Genomic DNA, 27,041 nt, shown 5'->3' with positions numbered 1-27,041 from the left:
TTCATCGGGTTATTTCAATTGTTTTGGATTGTTATCTTTGCTTTAGCATCCCCACCACATAGAGCTGGCAGATAGAGCAAAAGACTAATATTTATATAATCATATTGCCATACAAACTATAAGGTTTGTTAAGGTGTTCAGTTTAAATGTGTTGATTCTTTTTGTGCATAATTATCCCCTTCGTTGGCTTTGGGTACATTTTTTAAGCAGACTTACACCTCTGGAGTCAGCAGTTGCAATTTTATAAGGGAGCATGTTGGGATGCGGCATTGACCAATATTTGGTGGCATAGTGGTAATGTCATTGGAATTAGTACCTAGGCTAATGCCCTGGAAGCATGGGTTCAAATCCCCCCATGGCAGTTGTTGGTAGAATATAAATTCAATTTTAAAAATAATCAGAAATTGAAAGCTAGTCTCAGTAATCGGGACCATGAAACCACCATTGATTGTCATAAAAAAACATCTGGTGTCCTCCTATCCTTTGAGGGGAAGGAAATCTGCCACCTTTACCCAGTCTGGCTGCCATGTGACTCCAGACCTGCAGAATCATCGAATTTACAGTGCTGAAGGAGGCTATTTGGCCCATCGAGTCTGCACCGGCCCTTGGAAAGAGCATCCTACTTAAGCCCATGCCTCCACCCTATCCCCGTAATCCAGTACCCCAATCTAACCTTTTTGGACATGAAGGGTAATTTCGCATTGCCAATCCACCTAATCTGCACATCTTTGGACTGGGAGGAAACCCGGGCACCCGGAGGAAACCCACGGGGAGAAAGTGTAAACACCACGCAGACAATGTGGATGACTCGTAACTGCCCTCTGAAATCATCTAGCAAGCAATTCAAGGATAATTAGGGATGGTCAACAAATGTTGACCTTGCCAGCAATACCCATGTCCATGAAAGAATAAGAAAATGTCAAAAAAGATATGATTATGATGAAAATTCGATTTATTCCCAATAGCTAAGGTGCATTATTACACAACCACATGATGAAATTCTCCAGGAGTTGCCATGCACAGATTGTTGTAGAATAGACTCACACGATTATTTGTCAAAAGGTCACCACAGATGTGTTCCAAAATCTCACCCCGAAACATTCCCTGAGTTTGGGCACTGAGGCATTTGTCAAATACCCCTAACATGGAATCAGCCATTACATGGTGGGATGCTCCACTACCTTGGAGCACAGCAGATCTTCCTCTTTTCATAATAGTGTGGCAGAGACGTGAAGGTTGATGAATGAAAAGGAAGGTGTACCAGAAAGTGGGGAATTACAAAGTGATGTAAATAACTATTGGCAGCTGCAGAATAGGTAAAATACAATACTATTTTTAAGATCGTCACAGGTCAGGTGGAAGTTAAAGCACTAATGTGCAGCTTGCAGTTCAAGTGTTTTCACCACTGCATGCTACAGAGCTCTGGTGAGCAATTGCTGCTGACAGAAGAGGGTGGCAAGAGGTCAAGCATTTTTCATAGAAGGGAAGGAAAACACAGGAACTATCTATTTGACCATTCTTGGTTCTCTGACATCATTTGCAGTGAGCCTTTTTTTTCTAGGCAATGGTGTTTGGGCAGTGGAGACTTTGCCAGAGAACCAGATTGGTTGAATCATGGGTGGATGTGATGATGCTTAAACTGCGGGGACTATAGTATGCACCACGGTTGGCAGATGATCAAGGAGATGCAGAATGTGAAACTCGACAGATACTTTGGAGTTTCTGAAAAGGAAAGACAGTGAGCAGAATCTTGAGATTAAATGAGCTGGGCGGAATATTTCCTCTGTTCTTCAATGACATGTAACAAAAAATCCTGCTGGAGAAGTCCTTTAAAAATCTAATTTGACCACATTGATTCTGCTCCTCAATCCGAATCAAATAATTTAAAAAATAAATTGTGAATATATCTGAGCAAATGAGATTTAATTTTTTTTAAATAATTCATTGAACTGGAAAAGCTAAATTGCGATTCCAGCTCTTACATTCTTAAGTACTTGCATTGCCATTCATTATGTTGTACAGACCAGTCACTCATTACATTTTCCAAGATTTTGGGCAGGCAGATCGCTTAAGTCTGTACTCCATCTCATATGGTTATGCAGTTCGACCGTCACCATCTGCAAGTCAGGTCTTAATAACGGCACACCTATGCAATAAATATTATTTTTCTGCACAAATGTGTTTAAAAATTCATTCATGGGATGTGACATTGCAGGCTGGATCAGCATTTGTTGCCCATCTCTGGTTGCTTTTGAGACGGTCGTGGTGAGCTGTTTTCTTGAACTACTGCAGTCCCTGAGGCGTAGGTACGCCCACAGTGCTGTTAGGGAGGGAGTTCCAGGATTTTGACTCAGCGACAGTGAAGGAATGGAATTTTATATTTCCAAGTCGGGATGGTGAGTGACCTGGAGGGGAACCTCCAGGTGGTGGTGTTCCCAGGTATTCGGTGTTCTTGTCCTTCCGGATGGTAACAGTCATGGGTTTGGAAGGTGATGCCTACGGAACCTTGGTTAGACCCTGCAGTGCATCTTGTAGATGGTACACATGGCTGCCACTGTTCATCGGTGGTGGAAGGATTGAATTTTTGCAGAAGGTGTAGCAGTAAAGTGGGCTGCTTCGTCCTGGATGGTGTCGAGCTTCTTGAGTGTTGTTGGTGTCATGATATTCAAACACACACATCATGATAGACACACCAACAGACAAATCAGAACACACAACACCACAACCAATCACAGAAAGATATAAAAGCACAAACACGACACCTGGTGGTCAGTATTAGCTGGAGACGAGGACCAGGACAGACCTGCTACACGGCACACTCAGGGAGACAGCACGTGCAGAGTATCCAGAACGAATTGTATATAAGAGTTAAAATAAAATAGAGTTGTACCACATACAACTGTGTTGGCTCATCTGTGCACCAGAGAACCCAACACCACAGTTGGAGCTGCACCCATCTCAGCAAGTGGAGAGTATTCCATCACACTCCTGACTTGTGCCTTGTAGATGTTGGACAGGCTTTGGGGAGTCAGGAGGTGAGTTACTCGCCGTATGTAGAGTCCCAGACTTTATCTAAATTTATGCATTAGTGTTACTGTCGTGCACAGAAAAACAGGAACTGAAAGTCAGGATGCAGTTCAGACTGCTCAAGCTCAAAATATGTGGTTATCAAAAATGGCGATTGCTGATTGAATGAAGTTGCCAGGGTTTGAGAGCTTTGTGGATTGAAGTCAACAATCGGTCAGTTACATTTATTCATAAAATATTGATATTGGAGTAATTTTCTCCCTGAAGTATTTTGTAGTGAGGATTTTTATATTGTCAGTGATTTTTCATGTTTCAGGTTTTTTCAATGTTTATAACCATTTCAAAAATTAGAGTTGCAGGTTATCACACTTTCCTCAAACAGGCTGGCAAATGATACTCAAAAGAGTCTTGGTCTTGGGAACTTCTTGAATGTTTAATATAATTGCAAAAATTGCTCAGTTGAACCATCTGTCTGCCTGACAAGTTCAGTGAATACCATCTTTCCAGCTTTACAGATATCCCTTTCAATGGTGTGAATAGGAATCAAACAGAGTGGCATCCCACCATGCAATTTTCACATACAAAAATAAAAGAACAATACTTTCATTGTACCTCGGTACAAGTGCCAATAAATAAATCAAATCAAATCAAAATTAAAGAAAATATCTCCTGCTCCTGTTTTGACTTGGCTATCAACCCATTTATATTGCACGGATTAACTTCAAGAGCAATTCGGAATGGGCAACAAGTGCGGGCCTAGCCAGCGACACCCACATCCTATGAAATAATTTTAAAAGCTCTCCACAGGCAGTAGGATTGGCCGTATTAGCAATCTTGTAAGTAGAGCCCGAGCCATTTTTTCACCTTGCAAGCTCAATGAGGAAATAGAGCATATCAAAGCTATCTTGCAGGACAGTGGCAATCCAGATTTACAAATTGGCCCAAGGCTGCCACTTTCAGAGCTGAGAAGTGGCCGGTCTACCTCAAATTACCCTGGAAAGGCAAAGTATCTCAGAAATTTGAACAACAGGTTAAACAAGTATTTCACGCTGCTACTATGCAGTGGTGATGCGAGTAGTATTTCCCGTGAATTAGATTCTGCTGTCGGTCCAGAAAGACATCCTACTGACCACATAACTCAGCAACATCCTACTGTGAATATGTCTGTATAATGCCAGCTACCGAGGCCGTGTGTCCAATAACTGGCTATTCAAATCAAACAACGGGTTCTTCAAGCCTTTCAGAATAGAGTGCAGGCCGTACTCAAGAAGCCCAAGCTTGGAAAATCCAAATCAAAAGATCTACTGTTAGATGTGATTCTCTGATTGGGCAGCACGTTCTGAAAAATCCTGAGTGTAATAATAGCTACACTATCAACCAATTGGAGATAAACAGTCAAGCTTGTAACGTGGCTCATTTTAGCTCGCTAGAAGTGGTAAATATTCATATGAAGGTCAGGATTTTCCCCGATTTCGGGCCAGAAAACTGGCGTTGAAGTTGCCATCGGCAATGGCGGATTTCTCTATGATATGGTGCAGAACTTAGAAAAAAAAACTTAATGTCACAGGTTCCACGATGTATCACTGGCAGGATAGCCTCTGATTCACCCTCTCCGCCAGCAACCTAAACACCTGAGGATCGAGGCAGCCCTAGCGCAGAGCGGGAAAACCAGTTCACCATGGAACTGCCCCCTTACAGTGGCCAAGCTCAGGTAGCGCATGGGGATGGTGTCTGGGGAATGCTGGGCATACCTGGCAGCACCCAGGCATGACCCTCTTCCCCTGAACTCTGAACTTACCTCAGTTCCCATGGGATGCTTACTTGCCAGATGCGGACCTTCGGAGAGTGGTTTACGCTGTTCTGCGATCATGCCGCCGTGGATGGATTTGCTGAAGGGGAGGATCATTTTGGCATTGGGAACTGATAATGAGATGGTAATTTATTATAATAATATTCCGAACATTGCACATTGGGAAATGCGCCCCATCACAGTTTGGGGGGGAGCGGGGGTCGGGGGGGGGAACAATAACATCATGTGACTTTTTGGAATTATCCAGAAGCATGTGATGCCTATGCTTCCCTTTGCTTTCTCCATGGCAATGCCTCGGCCAATCAGAGTCGACCTGCCAACCAATTGTCACCCCTTTTCTCCTGTCATAAGACAGAAAACTTTGGCAGCTTGTCCCCAGTCAGGAATGGTCAAACTCTTTCATTATAAATATAGCCAGAAGAATTTCAAATATTGGACAGTTCCCCACTATTTGATACCTTAAATTATTTGCAAGCATTTTTAACACAGATCTCTTCCAGTTAGCACATAGAAGGAGTTAAACACCACAATTATTTTGCTACTTAAGTTACTCCACCTTCTGATGGGACAGAGATAACATCAAATCGAAAAAAGTAGTATTTACTCAAAGTTAAATTACTTAGTGTTCAAACATTAACCAGAGCACATCTTGTACCATAGCACATTTTGTTTTGCTTGATAAATCTACATTAAAAGCATTTTATAAATATAGGTTGCTTTGCCTGAGAATTCTGAAATAATTTTAATACCTGCATGCCCATGCTGTGGAAACGGGATTTCTTTTCTATTACTCCTGCAACTAAAACCCACCTGCCACCCTTCAACCTTATAATGTAGTACTGCAATAATTGTGTCTTATTGGGAAGAATTTTGAATCTTTTTTTAAAAAAATTTTTATTCTCTTCCTTTTTCACATTTTCTCCCAAATTTACACCCACCAACAATAAACAATAATCAGTAACAAATATGTTAATCCCCATATCAATAACAACGATCCCATCCTCCCACCAAATATTAGCCCACATGTTCACATAAACAAATGACAAAAAGGAATCAGGAATAACCCATCGTCACCATTAACACACACAGTCCCCCTCCCCCCGAACCCTCCCAACCCCCCCCCCCCTCCCCCGACTAATGTTCGATGTTATCCAGTTCTTGAAAGTGCATAATGAATAATGCCCATGAATTGTAGAACCCCTCCATCCTTCCCCTCAGTTCAAACTTAACCTTCTCAAGAGTCAGGAATTCCAACAGATCCCCCCACCACACCAGGGCACAGGGTGGAGAGGTTGCTCTCCAACCCATCAGGATCCGCCTTCGAGCGATCAACGAGGCGAAGGCTACAACATCTGCCTCCGCACCCATTTCCAACCCTGGCTGGTCCGACACCCCGAATATGGCCTCCCGGGGGCCTGGGTCCAGTTTCACGTGCACCACTTTAGAAATTACCCTAAAAACCTCCTTCCAGTAATCCTCCAGCTTTGGACAGGACCAAAACATATGAACGTGATTAGCGGGCCCCCCCCCACAAGGTTCACACACATCTTCTACTCCTTCAAAGAATCGGCTCATCCTTGCCCTCGTGAGGTGTGCTCTGTATACCACCTTCAGCTGTATCAGCCCCAACCTCACGCACGTTCACTCTCCGGAGCACCTCACACCAGAACCCCTCCTCCATATCCTCTCCCATCTCTTCCTCCCACTTCGCTTTGATCCCTTCCAGTGGTGCCTTCTCCTCTTCCAAAATAGCTCCGTAGACCCCTGACACTACCCCTTTCTCCAGTCCCCCTGTCGTCAGCACCTCCTCCAGCAATGTGGAGGCCGGCTCCACCGGGAAGCTCTGTATCTCCTTTCTGGCAAAATCTCGAACCTGCACGTATCTAAACATTTCCAGACCATATTTTGCTTCCAGCTCCTTCAATCCTGCAAACCGACCCCTAAGAAACAAATCTTTTAGTGTCTTAATCCCCTTCTCCTCCTATTTCCAAAAAATTCCATCCCACTTCCGTGGCTTAAATCTGTGGTTCCCCCAAATCGGCATTTCCCTTGACCCTGACCTCAACCCGAAATGTTGGCGAAACTGCCTCCAAATTCTCAATAAAGCTATTATTACCGGACTCCCTGAGTATTTTCCCGTGGCGATCGGGAGCGGCGCTGTTGCTAGTGCTTTCAATTCCGAAACAAACTCTCCTCTATTCTGACCCATTGGGAATCAATCCCTCTGACCTAGCTCCGCACCTAGAATTTTGAATCTTGGGTTAGAACTGCAATGATTGTCAGGTTCCCAACCACGCACAGATGTGGGAACGCACATGTGCCATTATTTGCACATTCGTTCATGGGATGTGAGTGTTAGCGGCTGGGCCAATATTTATTGCCCTTGAGGGGGCAGTTAAGAGTCAATCATATTGCTGTGGATCTGGAGTCACACGTAGGCCAGACCAGGTAAGGCAGCACATTTCCTTCCCTAAAGGGCATTAGTGAACCAGATGGTTTTTTACGGCAATCGACAATGGGTTTCACGGTCATTACTAGACTTTTAATTCCAGATTTTTATTGTATTCAAATTTCGCCTCTGCAGTTAGTCAAGAATCTATCTGCCTCTGCCCTGGTCCTGCCTCTACCGCACTCTGGGGAAGAGAGTCCCAAAGACTTATGACTCTGTGAGAGAAAGATATTTTCCTCATCTCCACCGTAAATGGGAGAACCCTTATTTTTAAACTGTGTCCCCTAGTTCTCATTGCTCTCACAAGAAGAACCAGCCTTTCAGCATCCACCCTGTCAAATCCCTTCAAGACTTTGTATGTTTTAATAAGATCATCTTTCACTCTTGTAAACTCCATTAGACTCAGGTCCAGCCTTAGGCCCTCCCCATCCCAGGTATCAGTCTAGTGAACTTTCTCTCAACTGCTTACAACGCATTTATATCATTTCTTAAATAAGGAGTTTCCACAGTCCTTTAGTTGTGGTCACACCAACAACATGTGCAGCTGCGGTAAAAGATCCCTAAATTGATATTCCATTCCCCTTGTAATAAACAACAACATCACATTTGCCTTCCACTTGCTCTACCTACATATTAACCTCTCCTGATTAGTGTACCAGGACACCAAGATCCCTCTGTATCTCAGAGTTCCTGGTACTCTGACAGGGGTCTCCTGTTTCTCTGACAGGGGTCTCCTGTTCCTCTGACAGAGGCCTCAGGTTCCTCTGACAGGGGTCTCCTGTTTCTCTGACAGGGGTCATCTGTTCCTCTGACAGGGCCTCCTGGTACTCTGACAGGGGTCTCCTGGTACTCTGACAGGGGTCTCTTGTTCTTCTGACAGGGCCCCCTGGTACTCTGACAGGGGTCTCCTGTTTCTCTGACAGGGGTCTCCTGGTACTCTGACAGGGGTCTCCTGGTACTCTGACAGGGGTCTCCTGGTACTCTGACAGGGGTCTATTGTTACTCTAATGGGAGGTCTCCTGTTGCTCTGATAGAGGCCTCCTGTTAATCTGATGGGGAGGGGGGTCTCATGTTACTCTAATGGGGGAGTCTCCTGTTATTCTGATGGGGGTCTCCTGTTACTCTGACAGGGGTCTTCTATTGCTCTGATGGGGATCTCCTGTTAGTCTGTCGGGGAGTATCCTGTTGCTGTAACAGGAGTCTCCTGTTGCGCTGAGGGATCTCCTGTTACTCTCTCGGGTGTCTTCTGTTACTCTGTATGGAGTCTCCTGTTACTGTCTGAGGTCTCCTGTTACTCTGTCGGGGGTCTTCTGTTACTCTGTTGGAGGTCTCCTGTTACTCTATCGGGAGTCTCCTGTTCCTGTTGGGGATCTCCTGTTACTCTGTCGGAGGTCTCCTGCTACTCTGTCGGGGGTCTCCTATTACTCTATCGGAGGTCTTCTGTTACTCTATCGGGGGTCTCCTGATACTCTGTCGGGGGTCTTCTGTTACTCTATCGGGAGTCTCCTGGTACTGTCGGGAGTCTTCTGTTACTCTATCGGGGGTCTCCTGTTACTCTGTCGGGGGTCTCCTGTTACTCTGTCGGGGGTCTCCTGTTACTCTGTCGGGGGTCTCCTGTTACTGTCAGGAGTCTCCTGTTACTGTCGGGGTCTCCTGTTACTCTGATGAGAGACTCCTTTTACTCTGTCGGGGGTCTCCTGTTACTGTCAGGAGTCTCCTGTCCCTGTCGGGGGTCTCCTGTTACTCTGATGAGAGACTCCTTTTACTCTGACGGGTGTCTCCTGTTGCTGTAACAGGGGTCTCCTATTGCTCTGATAAGGGAACTCCTGTTCCTCTATCGTGGGTCTTGTTACTCTGCTTGGGTTCTCATTTACTCTGACAGGGGTCTCCTGTTACTCTGACAGGGGTTTCCTTTTACTCTGAGGGGGGTTTTCTTTTACTCTGAGAAGCGTTTTCTTTTACTCTGAGGGGGGTTTCCTTTTACTCTGACAGGGGTCTCCTTTTACTCTGACAGGGGTCTCCTGTTACTCTGACAGGGTCTCCTGTTGCTCTGACGGCGTCTCCTATACTCTCACGGGGATCTCCTGTTACTCTGACGGAGTACCCCTGTTCTGATTGGGGTCTCCTGTTACTCTGATGGGTGTCTCCTTTTACTCTGTCAGGGGGTCTCCTTTTACTCTGACTTGGGTCTCCTGTACACTCACGGGGGTCTCCTGTTACTCTAACTTGGGTCTCCTGTACACTCACGGGGGTCTCCTGTTACTCTAACGGGGGGTCTCCGGTTACTCTGACAGGGAGGCCTCCTGTTACTCTGACTTGGGTCTCCTGGACTCTGATGGGAGTCTCCTGTTACTTTGATGGGGGGGTCTCCTGTTATCTGACAGGGGTTTCCGGTTACTCTGACAGAGGGGTCTCCTGTTACTCTGACAGGGGGTCTCCTGTTACGCTGATGGGGGGCGGGCACTTATTACTCTAAGACGAGGATTTCCAGTTACTTTGATGGGGGGTCTCCTGTTACTCTGATGGGGGGGTCTCCCATTACTCTGATGGGGGATCTCTTGTTACTCTGATGGGGGGTCTCCTGTTACTCTGATGGGGGTCTCCCATTACTCTGATGGGGGATCTCTTGTTACTCTGATGGGGGGTCTCCTGTTACTCTGATGGGGTCTCCCATTACTCTGATGGGGGATCTCCTGTTACTCTGATGGTGTCTCCTGTTACTCTGATGGGAGTCTCCTGTTACTCTGATGGGGGTCTCCTGTTACTCTGATGGGGGGTCTCCTGTTACTCTGATCGTGTCTCCTGTTACTCTAATGGTGCCTCCTGTTACTGTGATGGGGGTCTCCTATTACACTGACGGGGATCTCCGGTTACCCTGACAGGGGGATCTCCTGTTACTCTAATGGTGCCTCCTGTTACTGTGATGGGGGTCTCCTATTACACTGACGGGGATCTCCGGTTACTCTGACAGGGGGATCTCCTGTTACTCTGATGGTGTCTCCTGTTACTCTGATGGGAGGGGTCTCCAGTTACTCTGGCAGGGATCTCCTTTTGCTCTGATGGGGGTCTCCTGTTGCAGTAACAGGGTCTGCCTTCACTCAGGTTCTTCGTTTTGTCTGCACAGTAAATTCTTCTTTCAGCCTTTTCCCCTAATTTCACTAAAAATTTGCTCAGCCTTTTTGTGACCTGGCCAGGTTCCTTGGCTCTGCCTTTGATCAGGTCTGATAATGTGCCCTGGGAAAGTCCTTCAGCTTCCACTTCTTTTAATGGAGCTTTTTATATCAGCGATCTCCAATGGTGTCTTTGATTTAGGCACTCTTCTTTCAGGTCAACCTTCACTTTCTTTAGTTATTTTTTTTAAATTCCAATTAAGCGGCAATTTAGTGTGGTCAATCTACCTACCCTGCACATCTTGGGTTGGGGCTGAGACCCACACACAGATGGGGAGAATGTGCAAACTTCACATGAACAGTGACCTGGGGCCCGGATCGACCGGGGGTCCTTGGCACCGTGAGGCAGCAGTGCTAACCACTGCATCACCATGCCACCAGTTTCTTTAGATCTTCATGCTTTAAGAATATGAATTCCTTCTCCAGCTTCTCTGGGACACTGAGATATGTCCTACACTGCCACCATATTGTTTTGCATCTCACAGAGAGGCCTGGAAGCTTGTATGGTTGAACATCATCCACTTATTGTTAACTCATAACTGTATACATATCCGTGCATAGATTCTGGCTCCTTCTAGAACCTACTACCCAGTCTACTATCATGTGACTCTCTATATCACTATGTGAACGGTGGTGCTTCTCAAGTCTCACATTAACTAGGGCACCTGGGCGTCCTAGGGCTGGCATGGACAAGATAGGCTGAATGGCCTCCTTCTGTGCTGTGACTTTTCTATGATTCTATGATTAACTCTTGCCCAGCCTGAACACCCTTAACCTACACTGGAGACGTTAACTAACGTCATTTACTTAGAATGTACGGTAACAATCTAAAACAATGTGGGTGGGAAAGGCAGAAAAAATGCTGTAGTAACTCCTACTTTATTTTTCCCTGGGACAAATGAAAGTCCATTAAATGAAAGTTGAATAGTCCCGATGCTGGATATCTTCAGGTGAAAGTATTTTTATTTCCTCTCACAGAGCTAACTTCAAAAAAAAATCTGCATTGTATTTTTCTTATTTTACAAGCGAGAGATTTCTGGCTTTAAAGGTCAGAATATTGTTTCACGCTGGAAACCAATCTTCGATAACCTTCCAGTGAACTCCTTTATCTAACTTTCTTCTAGGTCACATACTGTTTTCAGATTAATCAACATCAAAAATAACCAGTCTGCAGTGAAAGTAGAATTTTTTATTTTCACTTCCCAGTGGAATTGACTAATTGATTTATTAGTTATCTCTGCGTGGTGTTACAACTATTCTATTCTATTTCTATTTGCAAAACTGCTGGCAAAACTTTATTGTCAGATATTGAAAAAATCAATGGCAGCACAATTATTTGAAGTAACAGGTCGATTTAGCATCAAAATCTATCAGCGTTCAAACAGCTAACTACATGCTTACTCCTGAGAGTTTGTTTGTCAAAACTCGCTTTTTGAATTCTTCTCTGATACCCTAACAATTATTACTTCACAAAGTTTTCAGTAACACCTTGATCAGGGTGAAATTAAGGAACCGTATGGATTATGGGAGACCTCAAATCAGGAGGCTGAAGCTCCAGTGATAAATATATATTGGCTCTTGGAAGTTGTCATGTTCCAAATGCCACAAGCAACCGTTCAAACTTTCTGCTCCTCACCTTATACTGTAAACAAAACAAACATGCATGACATTTAACTGGAGGCAAGTGTGCTGTATGGATAAGATGCTAAAAATCAGACTCAAAATCAATGCAGAAATTTAACTAAATTTAGACTCCAGATTTGGGCCTCAACCTTTCCGCCCACACATGAATAGTAAAATTGAATTTTCCAATCCAATATGCAATGTTATTTTCTCAAAGCTGGACTCTGTCATATCCATTAATATTTGCACTGGTTTTCTAATTCTCCAGTCTTCTATTATATCATTCTTGCTATCTGCTGCATAATGCTGCAATTTAGTCATCTCCTGCTATGTGGGCAGCATCTCTCTGTCTTGCCACATAAAATTGTTGTTTGATTATTTATCTGTGGACTGCATTTTGTTCGAATTATCAGCCCTTTTACTTTGTAAAGCAAATAGCAAGATAATTTGAACATGGACTGGCTTTCTCTCATCATATCCTGCTTTACACTGGATTAGTCTGTTAGAAAAGCACTGTGACAGAGACACTGTTAAATCCAAATTACTAGCACCTTGCCAAGAATAATTGCACTTGCAGTAAAATGATTTAAAATAAATAAACTTTACTAACTGCTGTGACACTGTGCAATGAATCCAACTCAACATTTTGTGTAGTCAAATTTATTCAAAGCTACATACATGGTCTGTCATAAACTCAGGAATATTAATAGACTCTTTGATGGGATACTGCAACGAGGTATCAAGATTGTGATAATAAAATAGAATCATTGAATCTTAAGAGGACAGAAAGAGACCTTTGGCCCATTGATTGTCGCTCATGATTAGTTGGCAGCAAAAGTACTTCTGAGTCAAAAGGTTATGGGTTCGAGTTTCACTCCAGACCTAAAATCTGGGCTGACAAAATCTAGTGCAGTATTGTTCGTATACCACTTTGTGGGTGTGTCATTAAACCAAGGCCTGTCTGCCGTCAGATGGTCATAGAAGATCCCATTGCACTGTTTGGAGGAGCTGACCCCAGAGACTTGGCAAATATTTATCCCCCAACCTGTAGTGATTTTCAGATATCAATATACATGATCAATGTATGTAAATGTAGTACAATCATTTCAACACTAGATGGCTCACAGTCAGATACTATAAGAACTGGTTTCTTGCCTTTTCTTAGTCAGGTGACATGATGATGTGATTCAGAACAGTGAACAAGCAAGACATAGAATAGTTAGAGTGAGAGAAGTTAAAATTAGTTTGTTATAATAGTGTATAGTTATATAGTTATCTGTATTGTACTTCAATTCTTTATTGTTGGTTTAGTATTGAGTAAAAGGACTCACAGTTTATTATTTTATTCCTCATTAAATAGTTCATCTTTCAACAAGAAGACTATTGGTCATTTTATCATCTTGGTGGATTCAAGAGTAATATATATATTTTAGATAAGTCATTATTTAAAACACAACACAGCCAACACCTAAAACTGATGACCTGGTCTTATCACACCGCTGTTTGTGGGATCTTACTGTGTGCAAATTGCCTGACATCCAGCATTGTAATGGTGCACTTCAAAAAGTCTCAATTTCCTGTCAAGACTTTGGGATGTTCTGTTATTCTGAAAGGAGCTGCACAAATGCAAGTCTTCCCTTCTTTCTTAACTGAGCTTGTGCCGACTCTTTAACAAAAACTACCCAATTAGTCCAATTTCGCCACAGCCCCATGTGAGTTTCTCTTTATTAATATATATCCAATTCTCCTTTGAATGTTATTGGTGCAACAAAGTATGGAAAATAGTTCTGGAAGTTGCCCACGGAGATGTGAAGATATCCTCTGTGAAATAAAAAAATGTTGATTTGGAAGTAGAGTCAGAGCACAACTAATTCTCATTCATGTTGTTTTGGTATTTTCTGTTGCTTATAAACAGTAAGTATTCCCCAGTTGCTTTAGTTTAGCCTTATCGAGCAGTTATTTTGCCAGACGACATACATCAAGCTTAAGCCTGTTATGAGTTAGAAAGGCCATGGCGTCAGTACACCATCAGTGGCAAGTAAGTCAGAGTACAAAAATACTGATGCGAGATTCCCAGCCCCTGGTAATAGGATGTCAATTAGGCTCATTGACAATCCAATTGTCACCCGTTATCCTTCAACTCACTGGTGGCTCAGGGATGAAAGAGGGGGTACATGCACACAGCACTCCTGCACCGTTGGACGAAAGTCCAGATTACTATTCCTGGTTTGACAGCGGCCTCCAAGGGTGGGGACCTTGTGCCTGAGGGAGAAACCTGTGGGGGGGGAACCACTGAAATTCAGCCCCCATTCCCCCCCATTCTCCTCCGCCCCCCCCCCCACCCCCCCCCCCCCCCCCCCCCCCCCCCACTGACCTTGCCTTTGATTCCTACCCTGCAATCACATCACACCTTCACTCACCTTTGGTCTAGGGTCTCAGGATGATCTTGGACGTCTGGTGGGTGAATTACTGCCAGGTGCTACCGTTCCTGGTGGCAATGGACATCTGCCGTTCCTGATTGGGGCGTCTTCTGCCACTGGGGAAGAGTGGACGGTAGCCACTTAAGTGTCCGAACTTCACTTGATTCTGCCAGGCCTCTCGCATGGAACTAGTAGGGTTTTCCCGCCCAGTCTCAGTCTGGTGGGTGAGACCCCCATTAGACCAACATAATCAGGCTGATGAATCTGTGCAAAATACCAAAATAAGAATGAGCATGTATTTACCCCTGACTAAACTGAGAAAGACAAAGGAACATAGGAACAGACGTAGGCTATTCAGCCACGCAAGCCTGTTTCACCATTCAGTGAAATCATGACTGATCTTTGACCTACCTCTGTATATCCATCTTTTTCCCATGTCTCTTAAGACTTTTGGTTAATATAAATCTTATCGAGTATCAATTGCCATTTGTGTCAACACCTGTTGTGTCGAAGTGTTACCTAATTTCACTCCTGAAAAGTCGAGCTGCAATTTTTAGACTGTGAAATGTAATGTAAATGTTGTCACAGTCCCAGAGGACCATAGGCTGCTCTCCCCTTTGAGAGCTGACTTGTGATTTAACTTGAGGGTGACCACACCACAGTTGAGGGGCAAAGGTAAGAAGACGGGGCCTTCATGAATAACCTCAGCCGGTAGGGGAATTGAACTTGCGTTGCTGGTGTCACCCCACATCACGAGCCAGCCTTCCAGCCAATTTTTAGACTACGCCCCAGTTGTGGACTTCCCAACCAGTAAAATTAGTTTATTGGTTTCCTTTAATATCTTAGAAAATGGGATCAAATCACCATTTAACAATCCAAATTCCAAGGAATAAAATCCCTGTTTGTGTAATCACTCCTCAAAATGTAACCCCTGAAGTCCTGGTATCATTCTGGTAAATCTACACTGTGCTCCCTGCAAGGTGAATATGCCCTTGTGAAGATGTGTTGCACAAACCTGCTGACAGTACTTGGCAGTCTAACCAGCGCTTTGTATAGTTGCAGCATAGCTTCTACCTTCGTGTATTCTACAGCTCTAGTTAAATAGACAGCATAAAATTAACATTCTCAATTATTCTCTGTACCTGAACCTGATATTTAAATTTATTTTAGCCTATCTATCAGGACCCCCCACGTCTTATTTGAAACTCCACACTTTGGAACCTACACGTTTTAGAAATTACTTTGTTCTATCCTGTTGGATGACCTCACATCTTCGTACATTGAAAATCATTTGCCCATTCACTCAATCCATCAATATCCCTTTGTAATATTACGCTTTTATTTACACTGCTTCCAATGTCACCACTCTGTGTATCATTGACAGAACTGAATATGTAACTTGGATAGTTATCACTTGATTGACATCACAAAAACACATTGGGCACGATTCTCCGGCCGTGTTGCACTCAAGTGGGAGCGCAAGGCGGCCGGAGAATCCCGGGAGAGGCCTCCAGCAGGCCTCCCGACAGGCTACGCGCCTCGTGAAATTCTCCGAAGTCTCGCAAGATGTCGGAGTCAGAACTCCGCCCCAAATGGGCGTGATCAAATGCCGCTCCCAGAAGTCGGTCGTAAACCTACTTACGACCTACTCACCTCCCACGGCCTCCCACAATTCTTTGGCCTCCCCAGGGAGGCTGCAGCCAGGCACCAATCAGTGCTGGTCCACACAAACATGAACTAGGCAGAATAGCGCGCATGGGGTCTCCCAAGCCATCGGATGCCACTGGGTGGTCAGGGTAAGTACAGGGTGGCTCCCTGGCACTGTTCCTGGAACACGGGCACCTTAGCACTGTCCTGCTGGCACCTTTACAGTGCCAGGATGGCAGTGCCAAGCTAGCGGGAGCACTGCCTGGGTTTCAGGGTGGCAGTGAAAGTGTTCCCAAGTGCCAGGGTGCAGTGCCGTGGGCCAAGAAGTGAGGGGGGCCATGCCCATAAAATGCGGATGGAGGTGGGGTTTGGAGGGTGGGAGAGTGCCGGGCATATAAGTAGGAGCCTCTGGGAGGTTGGAGTGGTGATGTGTGGGGGTCCTCAAAGGGAGGGGGTGCTGTAATGGGATTGGGGGGGGTCTGAAGAGGGCAGACCTCCAGGGACCCCTAATGGGATGTCCTCACTTGGGGGGTGTGGGGTAGTGTCCATGTGTGTGTGGGGGGTTACATTACCCATGGATGGGGGAGTGGGGGCCCCCAGAAACTTAGCTTAGAGATCGGGGCACCCTTTCAAAGAGGCGGCCCGATCTCTGAGTTCAGATCCCTAGTGCAAAAAAAAATTCCAAGTGTGAGCTAAACTGGTGAGAAAGTCCCCAGGGCCCATAAAAGTGACAAAGTGACACTGAATAGCGGTGGGGAACTCGCTGGCAGAGCCGGCGGGAAACTCCCTGAAAAACCCACCACAAATTAGCTTCAAAGTTTTTGGGGAGAATTGCGCCCATTACCTAGCCACTCCCTCATTGCTGTATGTGGGAGCTTGCTATGTACAGATTGGCTGCCATGTCTCCTGAAATACAACAGCAACACTTCCAAAGTACTTCATTAATAGATCAGTTGGTCATGAGGGACACTGTGCAAGGAGCTGGTTTAGCACACTGGGCTAAATCGCTGGCTTTTAAAGCAGACCAAGCAGGCCAGCAGCACGGTTCAATTCCCGTACCAGCCTCCCCGAACAGGCACCGGAACGTGGCGACTAGGGGCTTTTCACAGTAACTTCATTGAAGCCTACTTGTGACAATAAGCGATTTTCATTTCATTTCAAGAGAATTACATTCTTACTTTTTCTTTGCCAATTAAAGTACTGTCCATTATTCCTACACCTGCCTCTTGGCCAATTTCAGAACCAGGCCAATAATTTGCCCTCAATTCCCTGAGCTTCGGCTTGAACTAACAGTCTCTTATGTGGGTTGTTATCAAATGCCTTCCGGAAACCCACATGAATAACAATCAAGAGACATTTTCCTGCCCATCCGTTGAGTCACCTCTTCAAAATATTTAGTCAGGTTCGTCAAGCTTGACATACCCTTTACAAATCCAGACTAGCTCCAACTGATCAGCTGCAAATTTTGAAGGTGGTCAGTCACTCTACCCTTAATTATAGGTCAAGCAATTTTCTGACACCATGTTAGGTCTATTGGTCGACAATTTCTTCTCTCATTTTTCTTATTCAGCAGAGTGACATGTGCAATTTTTCAACCCAGTAGAACAGTTGGTTAGGGGCTAGTTTAGCACAGGGCTAAATCGCTGGCTTTGAAAGCAGACCAAGGCAGGCCAGAAGCACAGTTCAATTCCCGTGCCAGCCTCCCCGAACAGGCACTGGAATGTGGCGACTAGGGGCTTTTCACAGTAACTTCATTTGAAGCCTACTTGTGACAATAAGCCATTTTCATTCATTTCATTCATTCAGTTCCTGAACCTGAAAAACTTTGGAAGATTATAGTTTGGTCCGGGCTCCTGGCTCAGCTGCGCAGCCATTCAGCAACTCAAAAGCTTCCACCCTGAAGGTGGACACAGCCACACAAAAAAATTGCATAAAAATATCACCCATGACCTTCAAAAATAATTCAGAGGGTGTGTTGGTTTGGAGCATCTGCAATGTCCTCACCAACTGCATTTAGAACTCTGGAATGGAATCCATCTAGTTCTTGGAGTTCGTCAGTTTTTAATGCCATTATTTTCTTCATTACTATCATTTTAGTGAATCTCTGTACTTGAATAGCTGTTAGTCTCCTTGGGATGTCCAGTATGCTGACCGTCGCCTTTCTTTAAATACCTATATAAGGTGATTATGTTCAGTATTTAATTTTGTTTCTTTGGCAGTATCATTGTTATCAGTTTTCAAGAAGTTCATATTGGTCCTGACTGTCATGCTTTTATAATGATGCAAAGGCACCAATCATTCAAAAGGGATTGTGTAAGCTGAGGGCATGATAACATACAAACAAGAATCATAGAATTCATAGAATTCCTACAGTGCAAAAAGAGGCATTTGATGCATTGAGTCTGTACTGACCCTCTGAAAGAGAACCCTAACTAGGCCCATTCTCCCGCCCTACCCCCGTAACCCTATAACCTCAGCTAACCTGCACATCCTTGGACACTAAGGGGCAATTTAACATGACCAATCCACTTAACCCGCACATCTTTAGACTGCGTGAGGAAACTCACACAGACATGGAGGAGGGGGGGGGGGGGCGGAATGTGTAAACTCCGCACAGACGGTCACCCAAGGCCGGAATTAAACCCTGGTTCCTGACACTGTGAGGCCATCACCAGGCTGCCCCCAAGGATAGAATGCGTGAAGACATCAGAACTGTGCTGTGTGCGCTTTGTTCTGCTCACAGGGCAAAGTGAAACTGGGACTGGATCACATGACACACTACCCTTCCAGTGATGGCATACGGCCATCCCTGAGAGGAATATTACAACACTGGTTAACCTATTTTTCCAGTATAATTGTAAAAAGGTGTTGTGTTGCTTTTGATGACTCCTAAAGAAACAGTCACCCCACCATGAACTCTTAAGTGCACCCCACATGAACTGTTCAGAAAGAACTTTGTGTCAACAGATTGGTAGCACCATAAATCAGTAGGTACCACCTCCCCTGCACCACCCAGCTCTACCCCCAACCCGTCATACTTTAATCGAAACTTGTATCTCCACCATTTTGATCCACAGCTGTAAAATGGGCAGCCCACGCACCAACATGGAAAAGAGTGGAAGCCTTATTATGTTGCCAATCAGCACCGGAGTCACCAATTAATGTTGGCAATTAATAATGATGCTCTTTAGAGTCGCCAGGTATCAAATGATACCACCACAAGGGCTTTACCGGATATCGATTAAAGGACCACACAACCAGTCCGTCAGTTCAAGTTCAAAGATGGTTTATTTACACACAAGGATTACTTCGACATGCAACACAAAACACTACAAGTTAAATTACACCTAACAACTACAATAACCTATACTTAACTTCAGGGCAACCGGCTCTATGCAGATGGACAAGGCCTTTGTCCGGATCTTGCGAGGCTGGGTGGAAGAAGTGGCTCTGTTTCTGCTGGGCTCGTCCATCTGGTAGCGATCGTTGGTCTTGAACTTACCTGTCAGGTCGTTATGCTGCACTTGGGTTGGCATAGGCCAGATCCAAGAGAGACCAAGCACATGGCTGTGTCTCTTCTTATCCCACTGGGATTTTGCGCTCTTTGGGGCGGTCCTTAACTTGGACCCAATAATTCGACAGGCTTCGATCACTGCCTTCGATTTTGGCCAATAAAAGGGTGGGTGCCTTGAAGGCTGGGCGTGACCTTCGCGGTCATTGACCTTGGCTGTTTGGGCTCCATGAGTAAAGGGAGTGGCGGCGATCAGTCTGTGGCTGTATCGGTTTCTTGACTGCAGTCCTATTGTTGTGGGGAAATGGGCCATTAGAATGCAAACGAGCGGGAGTTTCGATCGCGTCTAGCTATCTGGGTTGTAAGTACACACACAAGCTCTGAGTCTGTCTGAGTCCTGGGTTGGCCATAATTCACATGGTCCTTTGCAGGTGGCCATCTGAGATGGCTACATCCCGTCCTCTTGATCCTGAACGCGAAGCGTGGTGGATCACACTGTTGATCCCTTATCCATTCCTGGTGTGCCGGTTATCCTTGGTCAAGGACAGGTTCTACACTACTCTGTCCTATGTTTTTGGAGCATTTACCAAACATTTTTATTAACACATCATACATTCATAATTTCTAACGATCACTATAAAACATTTCACTGTTCCGCACAATTGAATATCTAACTAACACAATCTAAGCTACTCTCATGCTGCTGGGAAATTTCAAAAAGAACTTACGTACAACACAAGATTTCAAAACAGTAGCATCACAGACCTACTTAATCTATCAAAGTTAGAGAGATATACGTTCTTTATTTTTATCAGCGATTACAGTGTTTGTTGAGTTGGGTGAATTCCAAAGAAAGCGGCTCGGAGTGTATATATCGGGGAGCGGGAGTCTCTTTTTCGCCATTTGCAGAGTCCAAGTGTCTGGATGCAGATTATTGCAATTACCAGAAGGGCCTCTACTGTGTTTGAGAGGGGGTACCATTTGGCAATGTTTTCGCACCAAGTGGGTATTTCAGTGTCTATCTCTATGTGTGGTGTGGTGTCCGGGCTAGGGGTGTCATGTTGTGTTGTGGTGTTCGGGGCTGGTGTGGTGCGTGGTACAGAGGCTTGTAACACACGCAGTTGTAGGAGTCCAGCAATGATCACAATGTAGGTCATCAGTCCTTGCTTCATCTTCCATGTTCCGTGTGATCCTGGGGGTGCAAGCATAATATCTGTTATTATCTTCGGTTAATATCTCGTTTTACTTGTCTTTCTCCCCTTAATCCAATTTCCCATTATGATCGGCACCATTTGTGACTCCCTCATTTTTGTTTAAATAACGTTTTGAGAGACAAGAAATACCAATTTTTAAAGTACAGAGATTCACGCAGCTTGTGGTCGATGGGGAGAGTGGGCGGACAATTTCTCCGACCAGTCTTTTCTTAGCTTGCAACCAGTGGTGGTTCAGGCTCATCTTAACCAGCCGAATTTTAGGGCAGCCAGTTTTATAAAGTTTCTTCGTCCCAGGGTCCAACGGTAGTACACGTGTAGCAGCACATGTGGCAACCAAGTGTGTCATATGTGTAAATAGCAGGTGGGGAATGACCAGAGGGTCACGAAAGGTAAAGGGATGAGTGTAGAGACTGTGGCAAAGGGCATTCTTTAAACCATACTAAAAGAGCAGAGAAGGGAAAACTAAGACCTGCCAAAGACAGTGCAAAGTGTAAAGAACCATTCCAGAGTACTCAAACTGATGGGAACATGGGACGGAATTCTCCCGCCCCCCCACCCCCCCCCTCCCCCCCGCCCACGCTGGGTGAAAAAATCGCCGGAGCAGTTTGTAACAGGCGAGCGGCGATTCTCCAGCCCGGATGGGCCGAGCGGCTTGCCCAATAAGACGGGTTCCCGCCGGCGCCGTCCACACCTGGTCGCTGCCGACGGGAACAACGCGGGAACGCTGGGGGGGGGGGGGGCGGCCTGTGGGGGGGGGGAGGAGGAGAGTTTCCTGCACCGGTGGGGGGTCTCAAATGGGGTCTGGCCCACGATCAGTGCCCAGCGATCAGCGGGCCTGCCTCTCTGAGGGAGGACCTCCTTTCCTCCGCCGCCCTGCAAGATCCATCCAACATCTTCTTACGGGGCGGCCTCGGGGAGGACGGCACCCGCGCATCTGCGGGTTGGCGCAGGCCAATCCGTGCAATCGCGGGTGACGTCATTTACGTGGCGCCGCTTTTACACGACGCCAAGGCCCGGTGCGCATAAATGACATGATGCCGCTCCTAGCCCCCCAGGGCGGGAGTATATGGGGCTGGGAACTCCGGTTATCACTCCGGCGTTGGCACTTAGACTCTCGATGGGCGAATTGCGCCCATGAGGTGCGTGTGGGCTGCGGCAGGGCAAGAATGGGTGGAATCCCCGGGTAGGGCGGTGATCAGTGCCGTTGCTCCACTGCCCAAGCTTAACTGGCCAGATGCATTTGGGGTCCTCAGGTAGGGCGACGATTAGTGCGTTATTCCCTATCTAGGTGACCTAAAGGAGCAGAAATGATTTGTAACACATGTGAGATCCAACAATTGTTCCTTTAATGGCCATTGGTCAGTAAATGGCGTCGGAAGAGTAACTATGACTGTATCAAGAAATTGGGTTTCAGGCCGACATTAATTAAAACCATGCAACAAGAAGAAAGAAAGAAGGAAAATAAAAAGGCGAGCAGGTTCCATCAGAAAGTAGGACGCCATAATTATTATGCAATGTCTTTTTCTCATCATCTGGACACCTCAGGATTCTGTATCAAAAAGCGTTGTAAAAGGATTACCATAACCAGAGTCAGAATGTGAATCATCACCATCTCCCAGTTGCCAGACTCGTGTCTGCCGTTTTTGTGCTGTGGCCGCGTGGGCCGTCGTGGAATCTGAATCGTCATGTCTAACCAGTCTACAATAGTTGTCGCGGTGCCAAAAATGGGTTAGTTTGTCATGAGGCATAGGGGTGGTGGCAGGGAAAGGCAAGTTACTGTTGTCGGGCAGTAGCGGTGGCTCTGGCTGTGGCTGTGGAAGGGGTTTTGGGGGCCAAACATGTCTTGGTCATGGTGCCGTGGGCTGGAGTGACTGGGTCTGGGGAGGTTGTACCAGTGGTCAGTGATCGTGGTCAATTCGGGGAGACTGGCGCTGTCGTCGGAGTCAAGCTCAAGGTGGAAGGTCGTACCTGTGGGCGGAGACAAAGTCGAGTCTGTGGGCGTGGATGTGCAGTCTGGGCTGGGGAGGGTTGGACTCGGTTGTCGATGGGCGGGGTAGAATCGTCTGCTATTGCTAGGGAGATGTGGTGGGAGTGGCTACATTGGGTTCCATAGAATTTGAGCTGGTTGATGTGGAACCAACCAGTTTTACCATTGGGGTAAGTTATCTTGTACACAGAGGGGCTTAGTTTGTCCGAAATGGAGTATGGTCCTGCAAATTTTGGGGAGAGGAAAGAACTGGGATTGTAAAGGGAAAGCATTACTTGCTGACCGACTGTGTACTCTACGGGGTGGACGGTTTTGTCAAAGCAGGCTTTACTCTGCTTCCTTCTAGTGCCTAGTTGGACAGCTGCAGCGAGCTGTGCTGCTTTAATATTGTCTGTGACTTGTTAGACCTCTTTTTCATGGGTGAGGGCGGTGACTGTGGGGCTTGCCAAATCGAGACTTAATAAATATTCAATTCCTTTCACGGGCCGTCCGGTCATGATAGTGTGGGGGGTGAAACCTGTGGAACTGAAAACGGTTTTCCGAATAAACATAAGGGCAAATGGGAGAACTGTGTCCCATGTGGTTTTATTCTGTTGCACCATCTATCTAATGGTCGCTTTTAAAGTGCGATTCATTCTCTCAACAATGCCGCAGGATTGGGGGTGGTACGCGATGTGAAATTTTTGTTTGATTCCAAAAATCGTTAGGACATTTTGCATGACTCTGCCGGTGAAATGGGAACCTTGGTCTGACTCAATGCTGCGGAGAAGTCCCCAGCATGTAAATATCTGTTGGGTCAACATCTTAGCTGTGGCCTTTGCAGTGTTTGTCCGTGAGGGAAATGCTTCTCCCCGTTTGTAAAGATGTCAATTACTCCTAATATGTATTTGAAACCGTTTCTGCAAGGGGGGAGGGGGCCAATGTACATAGAACATAGAACATAGAAAAATACAGCACAGAACAGGCCCTTCGGCCCACGATGTTGTGCCGAATCTTTGTCCCAGATTAATCATAGATTATCATAGAATTTACAGTGCAGAAGGAGGCCACCTGGCCCATCGAGTCTGCACCAGCTCTTGGAAAGAGCACCCTATCCAAGGTCAAACACCTCCACCCTATCCCCACAACCCAGCAACCCCACCCAACACTAAGGGCAATTTTGGACACTAAGGGCAATTTATCACGGCCAATCCACCTAACCTGCACATCTTTGGACTGTGGGAGGAAGCCGGAGCACCCGGAGGAAACCCATGCACACACGGGGAGAATGTGCAGACTCCGCACAGACAGTGACCCAAGCCGGAATCGAACCTGGGATCCTGGAGCTGTGAAGCAATTGTGCTATCCACAATGCTACCGTGCTGCCCTTAAGAACAAATTAATTTACACTATATCATTCTACCGTAATCCATGTACCTATCCAATAGCTGCTTGAAGGTCCCTAATGTTTCCGACTCAACTACTGCCACAGGCAGTGCATTCCATGCCCCCACTACTCTCTGGGTAAAGAACCTACTTCTGACATCCCCCCTATATCTTCCACCATTCACCTTAAATTTATGTCCCCTTGTAATGGTTTGTTCCACCCGGGGAAAAAGTCTCTCACTGTCTACTCTATCTATTCCCCTGATCATCTTATAAACCTCTATCAAGTCGCCCCTCATCCTTCTCCGTTCTAATGAGAAAAGGCCTAGCACCCTCAACCTTTCCTCGTAAGACCTACTCTCCATTCCAGGCAACATCCTGGTAAATCTCCTTTGCACCTTTTCCAAAGCTTCCACATCCTTTCTAAAATGAGGCAACCCCAGAACTGTACACAGTATTCCAAATGTGGCCGTACCAAAGTTTTGTACAGCTGTATCATCACCTCATGGCTCTTAAATTCAATCCCTCTGTTAATGAACGCTAGCACACCATAGGCCTTCTTCATAGCTCCATCCACTTGAGTGGCAACTTTCAAAGATGTATGAACATAGACCCCAAGATCTCTCTGCACCTCCACATTGCCAAGAACTCTACTGTTAACCCTGTATTCCGCATTCATATTTGTCCTTCCAAAATGGACATCCTCACATTCTTCAGGGTTAAACTCCATCTGCTACTTCTCAGCCCAGCTCTGCATCCTATCTATGTCTCTTTGCAGCCGACAACAGCCCTCCTCACTATCCACAACTCCACCAATCTTCGTATCGTCTGCAAATTTACTGACCCACCCTTCAACTCCCTCATCCAAATCATTAATGAAAATCACAAACAGCAGAGGACCCAGAACTGAACCCTGCGATACGCCACTGGTAACTATGCTCCAGGCTGAATATTTGCCATCCACCACCACTCTCTGACTTCTATCGGTTAGTCAGTTGGTTATCCAACTGGCCAAATTTCCCACTATCCCATGCCTCCTTACTTTCTGCATAAGCCTACCATGGGGAACATTATCAAATGCCTTACTAAAATCCATGTACACTACATCCACTGCTTTACCTTCATCCACATGCTTGGTTACCTCCTCAAAGAATTCAATAAGACTTGTAAGGCAAGACCTACCCCTCACAAATCCGTGCTGACTAACCCTAATCAAGCAGTGTCTTTCCAGATGCTCAGAAATCCTATCGTTCAGTACCCTTTCCATTACTTTGCCTACCACCGAAGTAAGACTAACTGGCCTGTAATTCCCAGGGTTATCCCTAGACCCTTTTTTGAACAGGGGCATGACATTCGCCACTCTCCAATCCCCTGGTACCACCCCAGTTAACATGAGGAAGAAAAGATCATTGCCAACGGCTCTGCAATTTCATCTCTTGCTTCCCATAGAATCCGTGGATATATCCCGTCTGGCCCGGGGGACTTGTCTATCCTCAGGTTTTGCAAAATGCACAACACATCTTCCTTCCCAACAAGTATTTCCTCAAGCTTACCAGTCTGTTTCACACTGTCCTCTCCAACAACATGGCCCCTCTCATTTGTAAATACTGAAGAAAATTACTCGTTCAAGACCTCTCCTATCTCTTCAGACTCAATACACAATCTCCCGCCACTGTCCTTAATCGGACCTACCCTCTCATATGTGAGAAATATGAGTAATTCTCATATTTCTCACATATGTGTAAAAGGCCTTGGGGTATTCCTTGATCCTACCCACCAAAGATTGTTCATGCCCTCTCTTAGATCTCCTAATCCCTTTCTTCAGTTCCCTCCTGGCTATCTTGTATCCCTCCAGCGCCCTGTCTGAACCTTGTTTCCTCAGCCTTACATAAGTCTACTTCTTCCTCTTAACAAGACATTCAACCTCTCTTGTCAACCATGGTTCCCTCACTCGACCATCTCTTCCCTGCCTGACAGGGACATACATATCAAGGACACGTAGTACCTGTTCCTTGAACAAGTTCCTCATTTCACTGTCCTTCCCTGACAGCCTATGTTCCCAACTTATGCACTTCAATTCTTGTCTGACAACATCATATTTACCCTTCCACCAATTGTAAACCTTGCCCTGTTGCACGCACCTATCCCTCTCCATTACTAAAGTGAAAGTCACAGAATTGTGGTCACTATCTCCAAAATGCTCCCGCACTAACAAATCTATCACTTGCCCTGGTTCATTACCAAGTACCAAATCCAATATGGCCTCCCCTCTGGTCGGACAATCTACATACTGTGTTAGATGTCGTCGAATGCAAAGTTGTCCAAGGGCCATTAACAGGTCGGGTGGTCTCAATTGTCCCTTCTTGGAGTACCTTTCAGGATTGTTCTGTGCACAGATTAAACAATTCTCAACATAATGTGTACAGCGGATTTTAAATCAGGCCACCAACGCAAAGGTCTTAAATGGTATTGTCTATCCCCTGATGTCCGTGTCCGTCATGAAACTGGTAAATTATCTGGTTTCTGTCCTGGGTGGGGACCATGTAAATTCCATTTTTCAAAACTATACCATCCTGCACCATCAGTGAGTCCTTGCATTTGTCGTAGGGAGCTGGGAAGTTACCGTCTAAAACTTGTTTGAGAGTGTCAGCTGCCTTTTGGGCCTGGGATAGATCCTCGATATTGGTCTGAGAAACCTGGACTGCATGTATCGGTTCACTTTCGGGGGTTGCCAAAAGTGACCGTGGCGTGACCCTGACTTGGCTAAGGCGTCTGCCTTTACATTACCGGGTGGGGAGGAACGATGATGGCTTCTCAC

General features: G+C 45.7%; 1 protein-coding gene and 1 long non-coding RNA gene across 3 annotated transcripts in view; one reads left to right on the top strand and one right to left on the bottom strand.

Moving 5' to 3' along the window:
* adgra1b (adhesion G protein-coupled receptor A1b) overlaps window positions 1-27,041 on the top strand; it is an 827,468-nt gene that overhangs the window by 669,586 nt on the left and 130,841 nt on the right. The window lies entirely within an intron of this gene.
* Window positions 1-27,041, bottom strand: part of LOC140393098 (uncharacterized) — a 131,906-nt gene that overhangs the window by 94,315 nt on the left and 10,550 nt on the right. The window contains exons 2-3 of one of the 2 annotated variants that reach the window (XR_011935489.1): window positions 14,500-14,763; window positions 13,775-13,900 (exon numbers count right to left, since the gene is read on the bottom strand). This is a non-coding gene — a long non-coding RNA (uncharacterized lncRNA). Of the gene's footprint in view, window positions 1-13,774; window positions 13,901-14,499; window positions 14,764-27,041 lie in introns of those variants that run through there. The other variant, XR_011935488.1, reaches the window with a different exon arrangement.

This window comes from Scyliorhinus torazame, chromosome 16 (genome assembly GCF_047496885.1).
Source record: "Scyliorhinus torazame isolate Kashiwa2021f chromosome 16, sScyTor2.1, whole genome shotgun sequence".
Classification (NCBI taxonomy): Eukaryota; Metazoa; Chordata; class Chondrichthyes; order Carcharhiniformes; family Scyliorhinidae; genus Scyliorhinus; species Scyliorhinus torazame.
The sequence above is the reverse complement of the archived record's forward strand: the minus strand, read 5'-3'. Positions and strand labels throughout refer to the sequence as shown.